Source organism: Solanum dulcamara, chromosome 8 (genome assembly GCF_947179165.1).
Source record: "Solanum dulcamara chromosome 8, daSolDulc1.2, whole genome shotgun sequence".
NCBI lineage: Eukaryota > Viridiplantae > Streptophyta > Magnoliopsida > Solanales > Solanaceae > Solanum > Solanum dulcamara.
The window spans coordinates 9377596-9391709 of record NC_077244.1 but is presented as its reverse complement, the minus strand read 5'-3'; positions in this window follow the sequence as shown (position 1 = coordinate 9391709).

Genomic DNA, 14114 nt, shown 5'->3' with positions numbered 1-14114 from the left:
TAATAATTTTGGGGAAGCATCCGACTTTAACGGTTTAATCCCCTCCTACGTTTGGCGACGTAGTTATTGGATTTGAGTATGGAATGTACTCTTTCCCAATTCGGTGCTCGATACTCCTCCCAAGACTCAATGCTCCTAAAACTCCATCCAATCAACTCAATCAAATCATATCTACAAGTCTCATTACAACCTTGTCAACTCATCAACTCTATCACAATCAAACCTCTCCCAATTATACAATCCGATCAATCCCAATCATATTTTTCAAGAGTAGATTAAATATGCATTTATAACAACATACAAGTCTATCCAATCGTTCCTCTATTCGTTTAACAAAAAATTTTGGGACTCATCCCAACTTCAAGTTTAAAATCAACAATTCAAGGTAAATAACATATTTAGGAAAATTAGCATTCTTGTCATAATCCACATAGTCAAGAAAATCAATAAAGCATGTTTAACAACCTATCTCAATTGACTCATGCTAACAAGAAGATTTTTGGAATTTCTTAGCTCAACCACATCAACATAATAGGCATTAATTAAATAAGTGACAAGACTCATTTGAACATAAATCTACCAAGAACTCCATTTTTATGAACCTTTAACCTCAAATAAAGCATAGGGCACATGGGTGGACTCAACCCATGTTTTGAGTAGCCTTACATACCTTAGAGAAGACTTGAAGAAAACCTTGATGTTGGGTCTTCAATGGGAACTTGAATTATTTGAAGCTCTTGAAGGCACTTATTGTTGGAGAAGGATTTTGAGAAGAAGAAGAAGAGAGGGAAATTTTCTAGGTCTTTTAGAGAGCGAGAGGGGCTGAAAATATGGTCCAAAACTGTTCAAGTCTTGTGTATATATAATTTGGAAAAATTCCCAAACTGCCCTTTCTCCAAAATCTGGAAAATGGCCAAAAATACTCTTTGCGCGATAGTGGCGCATCGCGCCACTGCGGGGCCAAGTCGAATAGGCTAAAAACCTGCACATCTTTTAGTGGCGTATCATGCCAAGAACCAAACTACGGAGGCTTGTTCCTAGCGCGATAGTGGTGCGTCGCGCCCTTACAGCGCCAAGCCCAAGTTTTCTGGGTTCTGGGAAAATAGGCTTGAAAATCCTACACACCTCGTAGTGGCACTCCGTGCTAGGGGCCAAATTATTGAGGCTTGTTCCTGGCGCGATAGTGGCGTATCGCGCCACTGTGGTGCCAAGCCCAAATTTCCAGCAGTTGCAACCTAGGCCTGAAATTCCTGTCGTGCTAGTTCATCTTAGGATCGTCATATCTTTTGACTCCGAACTCCAAAAATTACATTTTTGGTGGAGTTCGAAAGAATACTCGACGATCTTTAATTTGATAAGTCGTGGGCCACCCCAATTGTCGCCTTTAAAAAGATAGGGTCATTAGAAGTCGACCCCTTATACGAACTCATCCTAAAACTTAGCCACGACAAATCTTTTGGACTTAGCTTAGTCGTAGGGGTCCTTTGTGACTCCACATCACCTAAAACACTCTTCAATTACTCAGGGACTCATCTTAACTCATGCATATATTTCACAATAATAGATTTCGACCCTACGCGAATACGAGAAACGTCTGAATCTTAGGAAAGAATTTTGGGGCGTATTACATTAAACTACTAATTTTATATTTTTGAATGTATTATTAAGTTTTGGATGTTTTATTTTATGTGTTGTGCCTGCTATTGATTGTATTGTTGGCTTTATATTGATTATGATTGAAATTAAAATATAGAGCAGCTGGACAGTAGAAATTGTAGGTTTTTATTGTAAGAAATGCAAAAAAGTGACGAACAGGGTCACCTATTCCGTCACTTTGCTCTTTGTAGTGAAGAACAATGAAGAACAAAGTAAAAGACTTAGTAACACTATCCGTCGCTTTTTAAAAAAATTAAAAAATAAAAAAAGAGACAGACCGCGTCGCTATGTTCTTCATGCTGAAGAACAAAGCGATGCAGTCTATCATTTTTTTCTAAAATAATTTTTAAAAGAATAAAAAATGACAAACTGTGTCATTCATGGAGACGCAGTCAGTCTTATTTTTAAAAATGTTGGGGCAAAAAGTCACGGAAGTAATTGCATCTCTTTTTTGTCAATTTTGAAAAAACAAGTGACGCAGTCTGTCGATTTTTGACAGCTTTTAGTACTGCTAGGGAATCCTAATTAGAGGTGTGTGGCTAAAGGACATGTATGAGAACTAGCAATACAGGACTTGAAAAAGTTGGGATCTTGTTGTGTCAAAGTATTCCAAACTTTACAAACACACTTGAATTGCATGAGAGAATTGAAAAGTATCCATGTCAATTTCTTGAATACTATATCATGTCCGAGTTTACCCATAAAATGATGTTTCTTCCTCATCCATCCACGAAACCTTTTTTGGATATTTTTTTTAATTTACTTTAGCGGCAATAATATAATTGTTGCTATATTATATTTAGCGAAAATAATGAATATGAGTATCTAAACCAACACTCTATGTAAATGCCGCTAAAGACTTTAGCAACTTTAGATACAATGACATTAACTCAATTGCTGCTAAATATTTTTGTAAAAAAGAAAATTCTATTGCCACTAAATGTCTCTTTTATTGTAATGTATATTTTTATCACTAAGAAATAATCAACGCATAAAATTCTGTGAGGTTACGTAAATTAATTGAAACATAACTAGTGATGATTAAACTAAAATAAATTTCTTGCCTTAATGGTGCTGAAAGATAGTAAAAACCTCTTATGGATATTTTTACTAAAATCAATAATCTTGCTATGTATATATACCAATTTCTGGATCTCAAATAATTGCAATGACCTTGTTATTTTTTTACATAAACTTACTGAATTTTACGTTTTTCGATAACTAGCTAATTTAAGGGGTAGTGATTTATTTGTTGCTATTGTATAAGAGTTAAATAAGTTGTTTCCTTGTCTTTTGGACACAAGAGGATTAGTGGAGTCAGTTTACATCAGAATAATTAGGATTAATAGACATGTGTGTTCTATTATTAGTAGTTTTTATCTATTTAAGGACTTGTAATTGAGAAATAGAGAGCACTTCCACTTGCAAATTACTTTCCTTTATTGATGCTTTCGGTTTCGATCAATCTCATCTCAAGGAGATCAAATCCTCTAAAATACCATCTTTGACAGTCTTTTTTCCAATGAGATTTCGCATTAGTTTGTTGTGTTTCCCTATGGAGATGATCTCAATGTCACTAGTATGTACTAAAATAATCCATGATCGCTTTGATTTTGTCAAATTTCTACGAATCTGACATATATTTCATCTCTGCCAATATATATGCCACATCATTAGTAGAGTCAGGGTTTACATATGCTTCACCAATTTTGTCTCCTGCACTTCCATCCATCAGCTACAATCTTACGGGTGCAATTATCACACAGGACACCGCTTATGGTTTGAAACATCCAGAAAAGGAAGTTGCTCCTCGCATGGGGTTACAAATAGATACAAAAGTTGAGAAAGATCTCCAAAGTTACCAATCAATCAATAAAGGTTCTATGTATATCCAAAAGTATAGAGCAACAGTCTTGGTAGATGGAGTAAAAAACAAGCTGAGCAGGAAGCAACCAAAGTATAGCGCTGGGTTACTGCTAGTTCCAAAAGGTAGCACATATTAATGTCCTTCTTTCTCATCTCAACAACATATTCCTTATCATTGTGAAAATTCCAAAGGGAACACACAAAGGGTTTTTAGGGTTTTTATTTGTGAATGAGAATGTACAGTGAGCTAAGGGAAACGTTAAGTGTTTAGTGACGATCTCTTTATTTGCCAATCTGGTATCAAATTTGAGTATTTCTGTAGCCTATTTGATGGTGATGTGACCGGACCTATCTCAAGAGTTTCCCATAGTGGCAGTTGCTACAAGTATGGTAAGGACGATCATTTTTCTTGTGAATGCACCAGTGGTGGTCGTCTGATTGGTTACTTTTATATTTTTAATTTGCAGGTCGGTATATCATCGAGATAGATGTTATTGCTATGACCTACAGAATTGAGTTTTTGCTGCTCCTATCTCCTATCCACTTGAAAAAAAGAATTTTAGGGTTTCTATTTGTTAGTGAGACTGTACAAAGAACTAAAGGAACCATCAAGTGGTTAAGTGATGATCTCTTTGATCACATGTCTAGTATCAGACCTGAGTGTTTCCATAGCCTAATTGATGGTGACTTGACAGGCCTTGTCTCAGGAGGTTCCCATAGTTGTAGGTGCTACAAATTGGGTGAGGATGGTCCTTTTTCCTGTGCATGCACTAGTGGTGGTCATCAGATATGGTTGCTTTTACATCTTTAATTTTAAGGTCGGTATATCACCAAGATGGATGCTATTTTTTTGACCTACAGACTTGAGTTTCTTCTCCTATCTGCTGTCAACTTGAGAATATGTACTTTAGGGTTTCTATTTGTGAGTGAGAACTGATAGAGAGAAAAGGGACCATCAAGAGGTTCAGTGATGATCTGGTTGTTAACTAGTCTGGTATCGGATCTGAGTATTTCTATAGCCTATTTGATGGTGATGTGATCGGCCCTATCTCAGGAGGTTCCTATAGCGGATGTTGCTACAAGTGTGGTAAGGATGAAATTTTTTCCTGTGAATGCACCAGTTGTGGTCATTGGATAGGGTTATTTTATATCTTTATTTTGAAGGTCAGTATATTACCAAGATGGATGTTATTACTTTAAACTGCAAACTTGAGTTTCTGCTCTCCTGTTTGTTGTTAACTTGAGAATATGAATTTGAAGGTTTTTGTTAGAGAGTGACAATGGATAAAGAGCTAAGGAAATAATAAAGTGGTTCAGTGACGATCTCTTTGTTCACTATTCTGGTATCATATCTGAGTGTTTTTGTAGCCGATTTGATGGTGACATGACCATCCCCATCTCCAAAGGTTTTTGTAGCAGCAGTTGCGTCAACTGTGGTGAGGATGGTCATTTTGCCTCTGAATGCACCAGTTGTGTGTCACGCCCTGGGAGGGTACCCTAGACGTAATCGGCACTCAGAAACCATTTCTGGCTCCCAAGCAAACCATATAGCCGGATCACACATCCGTTCATTCGTTCATTCAGTGGAAATTTTAAAAATAAAGAATAATTTAGCGGTCAACTCAAATCACCCATCCAATTCAAAGAATAAAGTCCATGGGCCAACAGATCAACTAAAATATTTGTCGTTAAAAATAGTTTGATAAGAATAACTCAAGGATAGAAGTACTCAATCAACCCATCACTATCTAGTCTATGAAGCCTCTATCACTACTATCTAATTGGTGCCAATGATATGTTCATGGCTACCTCAAATAAAAATGAAAAGGGCTAACTCAATGCAAGATTTCATAAGGGGTGTCCTCCGAAAGTAGGGGAGGACTCACCAATATGCTAACTGCGAATAGATCCCCAATGGTGCTCCTATTGACGATCTCTTAAATCTGTCTCTGCATCATAAAACGATGCAGGTCCAAATGGACGTCAGTACGTGGAATGTACGAGTATGTAATATGGCAAAATGGAACATACCTCAAGAAGGATAACATCGGTCCACATATCTCAAATTAGAAGGATAAGAGAGACTCAACAAGGCGTCATAAGTCTAAAGTAATAATACATTTTTAGACAAAGACCAATCAGATACCATACAGTCCATTGGTCACTACCCAGCCCACTGGGAACCCAGCACCCGCTAGCAATGAAGGGGGGAAGCAACACCATACTCCAGCCATGGATGTGGAAGGTGTCTTAGGGCATGGTTTTTGGGAGAAATTTCCCTCTGTTTTGCTTCATTATCATATGACATACTCAGTTTTTGCTAATAGTCCGTCTCCTACTACTACGGTTAACAAGCAATCCTTAGGTACTCCCTTTCCTTTGGCACACTATATTAATTGTGATAATTTCTCTGTAAATTATCGTAAGTTTCTTGTAGATATTATTTTGGGTAAGGATCCTAAGACCTTCAAAGAATTCATGAAACACGAAGGTTGGAGACATTCAATAAAAGAAGAGATACGTGCATTAGAAGACAATGGTACATGGACTTTGGAACATCTTCCTCCGTATAAGAAAGCACTTGGTAATCAATGGGTGTAAAAGACCAAGTGTTTGTCAAATAGAGATGTGGAACGGCTCAAATTTCACTTGGTTGTGTTGGGAAATCATCAACAAGCAGGGATTGACTACAATAAAACTTTTGCTTCGGTCACCAAGATGACTATTGTTCGAGCCTTCCTAGCCATTGCAGCATCCAAAAATTGGTGTGTTTGATGAGGAGGTGTATATGAAGCTCCCTCCCTAGTTTGAAAGTCTAGATCCTATGTTGGTGTGTCCTTTGGATAAATCGTTGTATGGGTTGAAACAAGCCCCTGGATGTTGGTTTGCAAAATTGGTGACTGTTTTGAAAGGGTACAGTTTCCTACAATCTTATTCTGATTATTCTCTTTTTACATTTACTAGAGGGAATATTCAGATTAATATCTTGGTTTATGTTGTTGATCTTATTGTTTCTGGAAATAATTCCGCTGCACTTGCAACTTTCAAAACCTATTTGAGTGATTGTTTCAAAATGAAATACCTTGGGTCTCTCAAATATTTTTTGGGTATTGAAGTAGCTCGTAGTTCATTAGGGTTGGTTTTATGTCAACTCAAGTATACTCTTGATATTGTCTCTAAAGTAGGGATGTTAGGCTCAAATCCAAGTGGGTTCCCTATTGAGCAAAATCATAAACTTGGTATTGCAAGATCTCTTGGATAATGGATTCATTCGGCCTAGTATATTGCCTTGGGGTGCCCTAGTCCTATTCATTAAGAAGAAGGATGGTACTATGTGAATATGTATCTATTGCAAGTAGTTGAACAAGGTGACGGTGAAGAACCATTACCCCATGCCTAGGATCAATGACCTATTCGACCAGCTTCAGGATGTCGTGGTGTTTTCTAAGATTGATCTAAGATCTGACTACCACCAGTTAATTATTATGGCAGCGGACATCCCTAAGACTGAATTTAGGACTCGTTACAACCACTATGAGTTCTTAGTGATGTCTTTTTGGTTGACTAATGCCCCTACGACATTCATAGACTTGATGACTCGGGTGTTTAGGCCGTACTTGGATTATTTATCATAGTCATCATCGATGACATTTTAGTATAGTCGCGGAGCAAGGATGAGCATGAACAACATTTAAGAGTAGTGCTCCAGACTTTGAGAGATCAATGGCTTTATGCCAAGTTCTCAAAGTGAGATTTTTGGCTTAAGTCCATAGCATTTTTGGCATACGTGGTGTCCAAGGATGGCATTATGGTGGATCCAATGAAGATTGAGGCTATTTGTGATTGGTCCAATCCTACCTCTATGACAGATATCCATAGCTTTGTTGGATTGGCAGGGTACTACAGGTGCTTTGTTGACGAGTTTTCTACCATAGTGGCACCTCTGACTCGGTTGACATGCTAAGATGTCCCATTTGTGTGGTCAGAGGAGTGTGAGGGGAGTTTTTGAGGATCAATGAGTTTCGTACCACCGCTCCAATATTGACTCTTCCTGTTGAGAGTGGGGGATTCACTATTTATTATAACATATCTGGTATTTTTTGGGTTGTGTAATGATGTAGTAGGGCCGGGTTATTACTTATGCGTCGAGGCAACTTAAGTTACACGAGCACAACTACCCCACTCATGACTTAGAATTGGCAGCAATAGCATTTGCGCTTAAGATTTGGAGGCACTGCCTGTATGGAGTTCGATGTGAGATTTACACTGATAACCATAGCCTTCAGTATATTATGAGCCAGAGGGATCTTAATTCGAGGCAGCGCTGCTGGATTGAGCTCTTAAAAGGCTATGACCTCTCTATTCTCTACCATCAAGGAAAGACGAATATAGTAGCGGACTCCTTGAGTCTGAAGGCGATGATTATGGGTAGTCTAGCCTTCCTTCCTATTATGGAGCAACCATTAGCTTTAGTCATCCAGCCCTTAGCTAACCAGATGATTTGACTTGATATCTCTAATTCCATGTGTATGTTACCTCATACTTGTGCATGAGCGTACCCATCAGGTTTATCGGAGCCTAGTAGATTTAGTTAGATTCCTTATCTTAATTGTTAATTATGATCATGTATATACCTTTTAATTATTGTTGTGTATTTGGTTGTGATCATTTGCTCGCCCTTCAGCTTACTTTTGCTTATCTTGCTCAATCGGCCTATGATGCCTACTAGGGACCTGTTGTTTTGGTACTCATACTACGCTTTGCATTTGTTTTCATCATGCAGGTCTGAGTACTAGATATCGGCATTGATTCAAGCCAGTTGTAGTCGTGATCGAAGGTGAGGGTGAGCAAATTGCATTCTGGATTTACCTATCTCCCTCTATACATATATTTTTCCAGTATTTTTCTTTTTGAGACATCTGTGTTTCTGTGATCCACTTTTTAGACTTATACTCTTTTTGTGATAGCTTTGTACAGGTGACTTTTAGGTTCTGGGAGGGATCTTTTTATTTGTATATATCTAGCTTTACTTCTGCCCATTCATGTATTTTCCTATTATTTCATCATTATTTTAGATTGAATTGTTGGTGTTCTACCCTAACCTTCTATTACTCGCAGTTCTGGGAGATGGGTTGGCTTACCAACCGATGGGTTATAGTAGACATCATAATGACCTGAGAAAATCAACCATGATAGTGAGTAAACAATGTATGATTTCCTTTTCTATTAGGAGTATCTTGCTGAAGTTCTTTGTGATGTTGTACCAATGAAAGTTTGTCATATTTTGTTGGGCCGACACTGATAATATGATAGATATTCCTTTCATGATGGGAGGAGAAATAAGTAGTCTCTTGAACATAAGGGGGGAAAGTATGTTGTTACACCCTTAACCCCTTCTCAAGTGTATGAAGACCAACAATGACTCAAAAAACAATGGTTAAACATAGGGGGGAATTAAAAAGAGTGAAAAAAATGAGAGAGAAGAAAAAAATCAAGTGAAGCGTGAGGACAGAAATGGAAGCACTGAGAGAAAATAAAAGGTGGGAAAGAGTGATAAACAGAAAAAATATGCGAGAGGAAAGAGGCTGAGGATGAAAAAATAGTAAGTGTTGCAAAAGCCAAAGAATGTTTACTTGCCAAAAAAAGAGGAGCTGCCCATTTTCCTTCTCAATTATAGGGAAGTTATGATTAACACTAACAATTTAACTCTATCTTTGCCTAGTGTTGTTTGAAAACTTTTGCAGGATTTTGGCATTGTATTTCCTCCACATAGCCCTAAGGGGTTCCTCCATTAAGAGGAATAGAACATCAAATTAACTTTCTTTCTAGATCTCAACGTTCAAATAGGCCCTCTTATAAAAGCAAACTCGATGAAACAAAAGAACTACAAAGTCAAGTAGATGAATTACTTTTTAAGACCTTTGAAGTCGAAAATTCAAAATGAAGGAAAAAAGCTTGGAAATTAAACTGGGAATGAGTCTATGACTCAACGTATGAGTTTTAGAGACTCCTACGAGTCATAAAAAGGACTCGTAGGGTTGATTTTGAGGGTAGGAAATGTGGTTAAGTCAAGAGGATAGTCTATGAGTCAGTTGACAACTCATAGACGTGATAATGACTCATAGGAATAAGCCATCTATGCAGGGTCTGAGTTCCTGCACATGCCAGTCTTAAGACTCCTTCTACAACTCAATAGGATGAGTCATAGAAGAGTTTTCGACTCGTAAGAATGAGTCATTGAAAAATATCAGAGACTGGAGTTTTAGGGTTTTTCAAATTTTGTAGGACCAGTCATTTCTATGACTAGTCGACCTGTCCACGAATTATAATGACCTATTCATAGGGTTGTCCAGCCAGGTTTAATCAGGGGTAGTTTGATCTTATCCCTATAACGTTATTAATATATATGGACGTTTCTAGGACTAGATTCCTATTATTAACTATCCTAAGTACTCCTAAAATCCTTCATTGTCTCATTAACTATCAAATTCCAAAGTCTTCTCTTACAAGGCTCCTCTCAAAGGTCTTCTTCCACCCTAAAAAATTACTAGGGTTTCTTCAAGATCAAGTCTCTTTCTCCCAATTCTATGGTCGAATTCACTAAGGTATGTGTGAATTCATCTATGGGCCCTTTCACCTATGGAAGTCCCAAGGTTCTTCTCAAACTATCCTTGTGATTTTCAATTCAAAAGCCCTAATTTTAATGATTATGCTTTGGGTTCTTTTATTCATGATATATTCCATGGTTATTGATTAAATTATGCATTCAATTGATATTATTTCCATGAATTAAGTGTGGGTTTATATAAAGTATATGATTATGCATGTTTTCAATCCAAATTTCATGGTGTCCAATCAAATTGTTTATTCATTCAAGGTTCTACCCTAATTTCAAATATAAGTTTTGATTATGGATTTCAATTATGTTCGATATATGAATTTCATGCAAGTTATGGAAAGAGTTTACTTAGGATCCTTAATTGGTGACCTAGCAACCTAATGATATGTATTATGCGAGTATGATTTATAATGTTGAAGGCTTTTACTCACATTGCAATTATGATATGAAAATTACCTATTCTATGAGTTTCGAAACCTATGAACAAGTTTATGAATATATGTCAAGTGTGATTATTATGCTATGTATTCTGTGGGATTTGACTTAGCACAGATTCAGGATTGAGGTGGGGGCTCGATCTATAGGCTCCTTATATAAAATCTCTAGTCTCATAATTATGTTCCACTATAGGATTGCCTTTATGGCCTAGCTAGTGGATCAACATATAACATATGCTCAAGTCTCGCCAGTGAGTTAGAGTCTACCTTGCCAAGTAGATTTCCCTTTCTTCCATTGTATATGAAGACATCGGAATTCCATGTTATAGCTCGCATGGTCTTATTGTCTATTATAGTTGTATCCTACATATGTATGTTTTATTTGTGTACTCTTTATGATCTCACTCATGTCTTTCAACTACTTGGATCAACTATGGTTTCCTTATGAAGCTACTTATCATCTCATATAGTATGCACATTGTTTGATCATTTCATGTTATGTTTTATATTTCATGGAATTCCCGCATTCTTAGTACATTCAAATGTTCTAACGCATATTTTTTTTGCATATATTGTCGCATAAAGTATGGGTCAATCACATCCATTCTCCACATGGCTAGTTATTTCTATACATCAATGATTGGTGAGTCCTTATCTATTCGATGATGAGTTCATAAGTTTTCTTCTTATTAAGGAAGTTTTTTACATTAATTAAGGGTGAGCTAGGGACTTGTCTTAGCCCCTTCCCTTCTTGAATAGTAGAGACATTTGTTTGAAAAATTATGTAGAGTCTATGTTATCATAATCCCATACTTTTATGATTCATGTTTTGAGATTCTTCCTTATGTCATTTCCGTTTACTTTACCTTATACATGTTTTGGGGTTTCAATCACCGTGTCAATTCTAGGGCCTAGTCTGGGTCATGACAAATTTGGTATCAGAGCACAAGATTTAGGAGTGTCGTAGGGAGTCCTATATGTTGCGTCAAGTAGAGTCTTATTCATGGATGTGAAGCACACAATATCTACGAATAGGAGGATATAAGGCATCCTCACTTCTTTCATGATCTATGTAATGCGATAGAGTATACTCTAAGACTTCCTGTCCCTAACGATTATTCTTTGCGATTTTCAGTAAATTTCTCCAAGAAGACAACTCCTTCAAGCAAATGGTCCCATACCCGATCAAGTGACTAATGAAGAGTTATAACTATGCTAACCCGGGTGGTGGCCAACCAAGGAGTAGTTACTCCTCCTAATGCTCCTACTCCGGCTTTTAGAGTAAGGAACTTTACAAGGATGAATCCTCATGAATTCGATGGTTTGAAAGTTGATGAGGATCTCCAAGAGTTCATTGATGAGGTTTATAAGGCGGTGGATATTATGGGGGTAACCCCATATATACATGTCACACATATACATGTGTGCAGACCTCTAAAAATAGTAACGACAACATATGGTGGGATAGGCCCCCACCGTACCCCTGAATAACAAAAACAAGTATATACAACAGTGGCCAGTATCAAAAACTAGGCTCCGATACGATAGAGCCTCTTCCAGCTGAGCTAAACATAATCCTAAACTGACAGACTCCCAAAACCTGTATCTGTACCTGGGGGCATGAAACGCATCCCCTCAAAGAAAGGGGGTTAGTACGACATATGTACTGAGTATGTGAAACATAACATAATACAACTGGAAGCATATCTGGGATAGAGAAACAGGGGATAAAATATCGAATTAGAAATCTGTACCTGTACATTGTGAATCATAAAAAGTATGCATGCTCAAATTATACCATATAGCTGGCCCTATCAGGGATCCGGTGGATACCTCTATCAAACTATCATAGACCCAGTGCCATCACCACCTTATTATAATACATCATCATATATATACATACATAACTTGGCCCTCTAGTGAGGGGCAGTGGATAATGCAGTGGAATTGAGAACGAATCTGATAACCGGCCTAGGACTCGGAGAAGAAGTGCTACAGTATACACGAGTAGAGTACTGAGTAACTACATGAAATTTAAATCATTATCAGAGACTCGACAGAATAAGAAAGTTAAGTTTTTACCTGAGGAATCGAGTAGCAGTGTAGTCATCTCAGTGTCCCCTAAATGCCATTATGGTCTATATCAATTGTAAGCTCGAGGACCTTAAACATGTACCAACGTAAGGCCAAGTCGCTTATGGAACCGGAAACACTTGTTATCATATAGTCTCTAAGACTTGGAGCCTGTACATTTGGTACTTTTTAAACATATAGAAGTTTCCAAGGAAATAGTTCAACTATTATAGGAGTTCGATATTCAGAAATCAATAGGAGATGCTTAAGAATGGAATTACTCCGGAGCTCATATCATACTTAACTTACAACAAAGACATGCCAAAAAAGAAAGAGAGCAAGCTCTATTTAGTTTGTACTTCCCTTCGTGTGGTCATCATGTACATAATTCGTACCCGGCCCATCCTGGGGATCGGTGAACAACTATGGCATCATAATCTCATTTTCATACCAAGTACATATTAAGAGAAAGGAGAGATAGCTTTCCACCCACTACTTTTTAACACGTAGAAGCCTTAACAGGTAATACTCAATTCTTGTAGGAGTTCCAAAAATAAGCAGCGAAAAAGGATTATGAGGTGTACTTGGAGTTCTGGGAATGGAATTATCCCCCCATTTCACAAACAATTCACTTAAGGACAAGATATGCCAAAAGGAAAGAAAGATAGCTTTACGTACTTATGCCAAAAACATGCCAAGAGAAAGCTTCACATACCTCATATGGACTTCTCTTAATCACGTCCACATCGTCATCCTCAAAACCTATTTAACATGGAAGAAATGCGAGTATCAACAACCTTAAACCTTTCATCGCCTTCAGTTGCACCTTAATACTCACGGAACCTATTTCCTTGTTTGCCTCCTCGACTAGTTGTTTAATTAGTTAAGGCATTAACGAAAATTGGGCAGCACCTCCCCTATAATATGCCCTATACGAATTTCTAATTACATCCCTAATAACTATAGACAACCAAAAACAACACCTTGCAACATATATACACATAAATCATGACAACATTACACAACACAAGCTCCAAACCACTTGCTGAAAATTATGATACCAAAATAGGATTTCTAGTCTTTATTTAGCAACACCTTTCATTATACGAAATGAGGGGTCGGGTGGCTGAAACCAGAAGAAATCATACCTAATTTATAACACTTTTAGTCCCTTCAACACACCCCCACACACCTGCAGAAGTAAACTACAAGCACAACACTTTACTTCGACGATAATTCAACTATAGCGACTCCAATTTAGTTTGTTTTGAACGTCAAGCATTTCTATGACATTTTCACATTTACAGACACCTATAGGGCATTTAAAACACTCCATAACAACACCATAAATTCTAAATTGAAAGAAGAAACCTTACCTTACCCGAAATTGGCAAAAACTCGCCGAAACTGCATCTCGAAAACTTCTTGATGTGCTGAAATGGGGCAGACTATTTGTGTCCCTT